General features: G+C 35.5%; 1 long non-coding RNA gene across 4 annotated transcripts; it reads right to left on the bottom strand.

Annotated features, from left to right (window-relative positions):
* Nucleotides 1-294: 294 nt before the first annotated feature.
* On the bottom strand, nt 295-7,873 carry LOC122330258. Of its 4 annotated transcripts, none has more exons than XR_006247992.1 (5): nt 6,393-6,842; nt 6,018-6,053; nt 5,589-5,630; nt 2,544-2,727; nt 295-1,165 (listed from the first exon to the last, which is right to left on the bottom strand). It is a non-coding gene; the product is annotated as an uncharacterized LOC122330258 (long non-coding RNA). The 4 variants fall into 4 exon arrangements; XR_006247993.1 differs by lacking the exon at nt 295-1,165 and adding an exon at nt 4,099-4,206 and having other exon boundaries at nt 1,506-2,727; nt 6,393-7,873; XR_006247994.1 differs by lacking the exon at nt 295-1,165 and adding an exon at nt 4,121-4,206 and having other exon boundaries at nt 1,506-2,727; nt 6,393-6,972.
* Nucleotides 7,874-8,900: the final 1,027 nt, after the last annotated feature.

Genomic DNA, 8,900 nt, shown 5'->3' with positions numbered 1-8,900 from the left:
TCACACAAAAAAAATACCATTTTGAATCTACTAATAAAAAAGTTTCTGTTTAACATTCTTTCGTAATTGAATGCAGAAATGACGAATTTTAGCATAAAATAGCATAGCTAATGGAAGTTGACTCTTACACAAATATTAAGATTAAAAGTTGCAATTTCTTTTTTATTTTATTTTATAATGTAGTATCTTATATTTTCATTGTATATAATATGCCGTATAGAACCTGTATTCCGGAAATGTTTTAAATGTGAATAAAATTAAAACTAAAAGACTTTCAACTCACATGAACCAATATTTTATTTACAAAGGAACAGAGAACATTGCACGTTTAAACCGAGAAATGTTGCACTTTTATCCACTAAATGAGCTCATTGCGCATCTGATGCCTGCTATAGGTCTCAAAAAAAGGTGGCGCAGCCAACAAAGGGCTGAAAAAGCAAGAAGTACTGAAAAGATTCAGCTGGGAGAACATCTAGCAACTAATTAAGTTGATTGACATCAGGTCTGTAACATCATTAGCTAACAAAAGTATGTCTTAGAGAGGCAGAGTCTCTCAGAAGTAAAGATGGACAGAGGCAATCTTCAATCGGTGAAAGCGTGTATAAAAAAGTAGTGGAATACTTTTGTCAATGTCAAATTGCAAAGCCTTTGCGAATAGCACTGCAAATCTCATCTACAGTGCATAACAAAATCAAAACATTCAGAGAAGCTCTGTGATTAAGGGACAAGGCCCGAAGAACTTTGTTGAATGCCCATGACCTACGGGCCCTCAGATGCCATTACGTCACTCATCGGCATGATTCTGTTATTGACATTACTAAATGGGCCCAGGAATGCTTCCAGAAACCACTGTTCATAACCACAATCCGTTGTGCGGTGCAAATCACGGACGCTGTGCCAGCATCTCTGATGATATGGGGGTGCTTGAGTGCACACGGTATGGGCAACTTGCTTGTTTTGGAAAGTAGTGTGAATGCTATATAAATGTATATAAAGGTTTTAGAGCAACTCATGCTCCCCTCCAGATGACAGCTATTTCAGAGAAGGCCTTGTTTACTTCAGCAGGACAATACAAATCCACATACTGCAACTATTACAAAAACATGGCTTTATTGTAGAAGAGTCCCTGTGCAGCATTGAACTGCCTGGAGTCCATATCTTTCACCTACAGAGATGTCAAAAGATGAAAAATATGTCAAAGACCACAAATTCTTCTACCACTGGAAACATCAAACACCAAAATCCAGAAACTGCGCAGATACCTTCAAACTGTTCTGAAAAGAATGCTACCACATGGTACACATGCCACCAAACCCGACGTTAGGAGGCATCGGATTTAAAATGAGCTCATTTTGTGCATAAAATTGTAAAATTTCTCAATTTACAAATTCTCAAATTTCATGGCATCTATGTTGTATTGTGAATAAACTATTGGCTCATGTAATTTGAAATTCTTTTGGCTTTCTTTTTATTCATATTTAAAATACGTCCCAACATTTCTGGAATTCTGGTTTTATCTTGCAGCTTATTTCTCGTAATCGTGCCTATATTTTACAGTATTACTATTCCTTGCAACTGCATTTTTTTTATTGCAACTTTATTTCACAAACTGTGACTTTATAAAACAGTGATCTCAAAATGTTTTAATAATGCAATCCCTCACAATGCAACTTTGTCACGTTGCTTTTTTTGCAATCGCTACTCTATTTCTTGTGGATTTCTAATAATTGAATTTTTATATCGTGCAGTTGTGACTTCATCTCTCAAATGCGAGTATTTATTATTTTATCTTTTACACAATTACTTTTCTTTGCAGTAGTGAAACGCACCAACTGATACAGAGATAATGATGCACCAATTACGAGTGCTCTGAAAAGCTTTTAAAGCAATTCTCACAAACCTGACACCCAAACCTTTCCAAGAGATGAACAAAAACATACAAAGTAGGACAGAGAAATTGTAATGTACAAGCACAGTATAGAGTGTCAGCGTGTATGTGTGTGTGTGTGTGTGTTAAGACTGGATGTGCTGAGTCATTGTGTAAGAATAGATCTTCCTCTCTCTCTCTGCGCTTCAGTTGTAGTTTTTCTCCATTAAAAAATTGACAGTTTGAAGTAATGGTGACTAATGCAGGAGCGACTACACATTATGTACAGAAGTATGATTCCAAGAGTTTATTCATTTTGTGCATGTGTGAAGGACGTAACTAAATAATTTACATATTTAACTTAAATCCAGTTAAAACAGTAAATGCTGGAATTAATCATTACTGACGCACAAACAGATTCTGGTTTAGGACGAGCACATTCATCGGTTAAGTATGAAAAGTTTCTAAATTTAGTCACCAGAAATACCACTGACTTAAATTTCTGTGGTTTTAGAAAACCTTAAACAGTGCATTAATCCTCTTACGGTGCTTTAATGTGTTTTCGGTTGTTACAAACTGCCGAAAAAGTAAGTCTATTCTGGTGTTGCACAGACTACTGAACATAAGGTTTCAAGCAACATAAGATTGAGTATTATGACATTTTTGAGTGAAATACCTCTTTGTATGTGCTTCTTGCTGGATCATGTAACAGTTATGTCTCCTCTCAGAAAAAGCCCTAGAGCTCTTCCATGCAGTCATCCATCTTTTCATCCATCCATCGTCTCGCTTTTCCTCTTTAATGCTCATGTTCATCGACTCACTCAGACAGTCCCTTTGGGTATGCGCTCCTCCAAACAAACCTGAATTAATCATAGGACAATAAGACAGTGAATTATTAGTCTGACTTAAAGGTTCTGGAAAGAAAGTGAATTACAGTGATGAATGACTTGTTTCGATTCATCTTATTGTAGCTCAACCTGAATGGCTGCACACACAGTGTCCGTCCCTGTGCAATAAACTAAGTGGTACATAATCTGCAATATCCCCACACAATCATGCACCGCTTGTTATCTTGCTTATTAACTAATTAGTCATTAATTGCTTTCTCTTAATGAACCCTGATTTCTGGCCCCTCCTGGGACAGTGGATTACCTTTTTATGCTCTGGGCTCATTCTTTTAGAAATGTGGCATGTTAAACAGAGGATATCAACGGTCTCGATGAGCTGGAGAGTTACTCGTTTCACTTGCGTAACATTTATAATGCCGCCACCAAATTAGCTTAAGGCAATTTGCACACAATGCTGAGTGGAAAGACGTCTTGCTAAGAAAGTAAATTGCTCAGAGTGGGATTTTTTTTTTTTTTTTTCATGGCAGTGTAAATTAAAGACAAGAAAATTTCCTAGAATGGTAAATTTGCCATGCGATTTTTCTTCGCGAACGAAAAATATCAAAACATTTCAAAGTTACATTGTGTATTGCACTTGCAACCCATATGCAAATTCTGTGATTTTTTTTTATATGCAATGAAATCCAAATATTGATAAGTGCAAATAATTGTGATTAATTTGCCTATAATAAAAATTAAATTAAAATCATTAAATAACATTGACAGACCTAAAACTGGTACCAAACTAGGAATAGTTAAAGGAATAGTTCACCCAAAAATAAAAATTTGAAAAAGATGTTTTCATTTACTCCCCCCCCTCAAGTAGTTCTAAACCTGTATGAACACAAAGGAGGATATTTGGAAAAAAAGTTTGTAACCAGGCTATTTTGGGTCAAAAAATATCCTCCTTTGTGTTCGGCAGAACAAAAGAATTCATACAGATTAATGAACTACTCCATGTATATGACTTTTACCACTTTTTTACAATTTACAGTCTAGTACTGTAATTACTAAATACAGTATTCTACTGTTATATCTATTTTTTACAGTAGAAAACTTATGTACAGTCATTTTTCCTACAGGCAATCCTTTAATTAGTGCTTTTCATTCTGTACTCTTAAACAGAATAATGTAAGAATATTAAATTAAAAATATTTTACTTTCATCTCTAATGGTGGTCACAACGGGAAGTAGAATACAACATTCTCTGAGTTTTACTATGTTTTATTTTTTATTTTTAGCAAACACAAGAAAATTTGGTCAGTGTGAACATATGAGCCGAAAAAAATCCTATTCATTAATTGTACATTAAAAGAGTGCAAGTTTTCGCAGAAGAATAGAAACCTGTGGGTTAACAGTGCTGTACTTTTTGTGTCCAGTCCAGTATTCTTTGAAGTTACTTTCTCTTTCTTGGCCTTTGAGCCACGTTCAGGGTTTATATTAAGAAAGTGTCTAAAAGGCAAAAACAAAAACTAATTTTGAAAAATCATATTTTACTGTTTTCATTTAAACTGCAATATGGGGGTGATCGCATAGATGATCAATTAGGACTAAATAACATGTGCATGGTGTGATGATGAATAATACAAAAAAATGTGTTATTTGAAAGCCAACCAAATATGCCATATTTCACAACATTTTACCATTATTTACTCATCATTATGCATTTATTTTTGGAAGTGGGGTTGCTAGATTTTTCTCTACATCTTTATTTTCTGCTTATCAGATAATTAACGATATTGTTTCTTTGTCACCCCCGTATCAGGTCAGATCACAGTTTCAATAGAAATGCAGTATCAATACACGCTGCGCACCACACAAAGAGTATCCTGTATCCAGTCCAAACCTTCGTTGCTTTCATACATTTATTTCACTGTAACACTTAAGCACACTTAATGTGCTTACACGACTACATTATATGAAACGCCATATATGCATTATGTATTTTTTAGCCCTACAATCAATTGTATAAATTATTTGTGAAGTTCTTTATAAATACTTTCAATGCAGGGTTAGTGAGACAATTCACTCTAACATAAACTATATTGTAAGTAATGGTTGACTACTCTGTCTACTTCAGCGCAAACCTTAATATTTATGCATATAATGATATTGTAGGAATTGTGTGCTTCTAATTTTATAGCAATAGTTTGGACAGGACCCTTTTCTATTCTAACATGACAATGTCTCTGTGGATAAGGCAAGGTTAAAAAAGAAATGACTGATTGAGCCAGTGTGGAAGAACTTGACTGGTCTGCAGAGAGCAATGAGTCAAAAACTCATCACCAAACACCAATGACTTGTACATATGGCTGCAGTTATTTTAGACGCTTCCTAAGCTGTTGCAGCAGAGATGATAATACACTAATTATGTTTCCATCTTTGTTGCCACAGTTTTCGAAGTGCCTTTTTCTATTCTAAAGAAAGGGGTGTCCCAATTCTTTTGTCCATATAGTGTATATGCAGGTCATTGGTGTTTGGTGATGAGTTTTTGGCTCAGGGTTTGTATTTAAAGTCATTATGACTTTTTGTTCTTTGCAGACAAGTCAAATTCCTCCACACTGTTGCTATAAAACTAGAGCCATACAATTCCCTAGAATATCATTATATCCATAAATATCAAGGTTTGCACTCATGGAAATTACTGAAGTAATCAGATCTGTTCATCAAAAGGGGGTGACCCAATCCTTTGGGCAATACAGTGTATATGAATGGAAAATATGATAATGTCTGAACAAACTGAAGGCTGCAAGCTGCCTCTTCTTGATACTGGAGGTTGAAATTGTAAAATGAGGCAAACATTGCTGCAAGAATAGAGACAAAGTTGGGCTGACCTTCTGTGCTCAACATCCACCGCTGGCTGCTTAGAGATTGACCTGGAAAAAAAAGTGAATGAATTAAAAGACTGAAAAATACAGAATTAAAAAACTGTGGGCTCCATGTGGTATTATTTAGTGGCCCATACATAGTTCTGCACAACTGTTAAAAAGAATTCTGATGTACTGTAATATATTTACATTTATAACGAGCAATTTCCTTATTAATGGAATAGTGCATATGCAATAGGCATACACTTTAAATATATGATTTAAATATATTTTCTGGAGCAATCAGGAACACCACATTTGAAAACAGTATTAGGAACATGACTGTGGATTTTCCATGTGCTGACAAAATGGTAACGCTGATTCAAAAGAACCATCACAGAACTGACAGCATAGCATTTTTTGTTAACAACTGGACAACTAATGGCAAGCACTTACGTTAACACTGGATCTTCCTTCATCAGATTAATTATGCTGAAACGAAAAAAACTAAAATCAAGAGCACGTCGGTGTTTGTGTAACGTTGCCTTCTGTACGTGCCACTGAAAGAGACTTCTCGTGAATCACTTTGTATTATGTGTTATTTATTTATTAAGCGTGAACCAACGTTTTAAGCAAAGTTTTAATTTATAAATTCGGTCATCACCTATTTTATAGCATTAAAAGATGTAGATAGTTTGGTTAAGTGGTTTTACAGGAATTGCTTGATGAATGTGTGAGAACAGATTTTTCCCCCCCTCAGGATTTCACATTAGCAAAAGATCCCAAAATTTAGGATAATCCCTGTATATGCGATTATAAACATTGACTTACCGTAAGAATACTCAAACGAATAATCATCCATCTTCTCGAACTCCGAAGAAAACTAGATTATTCAGACGGCCAACGAGTTTGCGCTCTTTTCAGCGTCCTCCATTTTCTGCTGCGTCATAGACAGCTACAGTTTAAAAAATAACGAAGCGCAGAAAATCTTGGCGATGAATAAAAGCACGGCTCACACAGAGGCCAGCTTTCTGTTGGTCAGTGCAACAGGTGCAACAGGTCAGTGCAACCAAGCGCTGCGAAAGAGATCGGCCTTACTCTCGCTTGCGTTAGATAGGCCTAGGTTACTTAAGATAACGATCCTGACATATTTCTATAACACGATTAATTTTTAGTTAAGTTAAATCCGCGGACAAATTAAGTTTTCTGACACCAACACTAGCGTCTGTTCACATTACATCACACGACATAAATTGACCGCGAAAGACAATCAATCCCACAATGCAATGCATTTACAGCATGATTCTGTATTACAAATAAAGCGGTTTGAAAACAGAAATCTGCTGTATATTTACAGACAATCTGCAAAATATACAGAATTTTTATTAAATAAAAATAAAATGCTTTATAAAAATACAGTATAATACTGTTAGAAAATGCCTTTAAATTTACAGTAAAGTTTTACAGCGCATCTATTTTTTTTAATATCTAAGCCTATCCTTATATAGACCTTAATTAAAAAAGAGAAGGACAGAAAAGATAAAGACACTATTTGGCTCACTGGTCCAGTGTTCCCAGTGCTACTTGCACAGATGTCTCAATCTCCCTCTAAATTACCGTTTTGCCTCCACTGAGCTCAATCTAACTGCCTGGCCAATGAAAGCATTGCCATTATTATAAACATCTTTTGCAGTGCTTTATCAAACTGTGCCTCTGCCGATGTTTTTACTTTAAACTGCAGAGCCAGAAAAACAAAACAAATATTAGAAATATCTATCATCTGCCTACTGTGTGTTATTAAGGGAGCTGAACAGTGAGGGACAGGAAAGAAAAATTTAGCATGAACAGAAAGAGAAGTGCTGAATGTACTATTACTGCGAGTGGGTACAGAGTGCTCTTATTATTCAGTTCAACATATGTGTTTTTAAGGCAGGGGCATACAAATTCATAAATATTTGTGTGTGAAAATGCTAGTTCTTGTAGCATGTAAAGTGCACAATATGTCTGTGTTACACTTAACTCCAATCATAACCCTACACTATATATATATACTGGAAAAATATATACCGAGTATATGGAGATGACCGGTTTACATGAACATGTCCGTATGTGTTTATGTGTTTATTCCTGAATTGACTCATTTGTAAATATGTTTAGCGTTTCCCGTGAGCATGTGGTGAGGATTACCATGTAATTCTTGTGCCCAGTTTGAGTCAGCAGGATGCAGGATTCATAATGTCAGAAAGGTATAATTTACTATTCACTGTGTACATCCTTTCCTGTCCTGTTGCTTTGCCGATTTTTTTTCTTCTGATGTTGGCTTCAGCTATCTTGACTTTGTCACCTTCAGACATATAGAGTGGTTTTATAGTCTACTGCCATCAAATATGAAGTGCCTACATTTGTGTTTGTTCTCTCGGGGATGAAATCGTCATAAGGACAGACAGATGGAGAGATGTAGGAGAGGAGGGATAGTTTATGAATTTCAGTCTTCCCCCTGCTTAAAAGGGAGCTGATGTGAATCAGCGAGTAGATGTATAACAGTACCACTGACAGATTTATTTGTCCTTGTCATTTAATTGGGAAGTTTTCAGTGACTAGTAAGGCAGCCAATCAAAGTGAAATGAACTAAGATAGCTTACTGCAGCTCCTGTTCTCACTAAGGTCTAGCAATGCTTGGTTTATGGGGGCAGAGATCATCACAATCAGAGCAAGAGCTAATACAATGAAAGCTGAAGTGAAAAAAGCTTGTGGGAGGCCTTTAATATTGTTTAAAAAAGACCACCGTATGTATGCAGTACTTTTCAATATGTTTTCACTATTGCTTCGTCTGTTATTACAAATTTGTTTGATATGTGCTGATTATTTATACGTTTCAATCTAAATCATTGCAGCATCCATCTGCGTTGGACAGGCTGTTAAACACACACAACTGCTAGCCATTCATACCATTGGGAGTCTAAAATACACCATGCCTATTCAAACAGAGAGTTCCGGTGAAGGGGGGTCAAAACAAGACAGGAAATAGCCCATTACTTGTAAATTATGATTTTTTTTTTTAATGTAACATCTTGATAACGTTATAGAGAACAGTACAAAAAAAACAAAGGCAGTTCATGTCCCCTTTAAAGATAAAAGATCTTTTGCTCAAAAATACAAATCCTATCATCAGGTGTTCCACACCTCTTATTTTCCTTCAGCTAAGCACCAATATTCCTCAAAATATATTGTATTCTGCAGAGGAAAGAAAACATGCAGGTTTGGAACAACATGAGAATATGAAATTCATTTTTAATATACTATCCTTTTAAAACTTTTCAGAGAATATTTCTCAATGTT

Source organism: Puntigrus tetrazona, chromosome 24, assembly GCF_018831695.1.
Source record: "Puntigrus tetrazona isolate hp1 chromosome 24, ASM1883169v1, whole genome shotgun sequence".
Taxonomy (NCBI): domain Eukaryota; kingdom Metazoa; phylum Chordata; class Actinopteri; order Cypriniformes; family Cyprinidae; genus Puntigrus; species Puntigrus tetrazona.
Note: the sequence above shows the minus strand (reverse complement) of the source record. Positions and strands in the feature narration are given on the sequence as shown.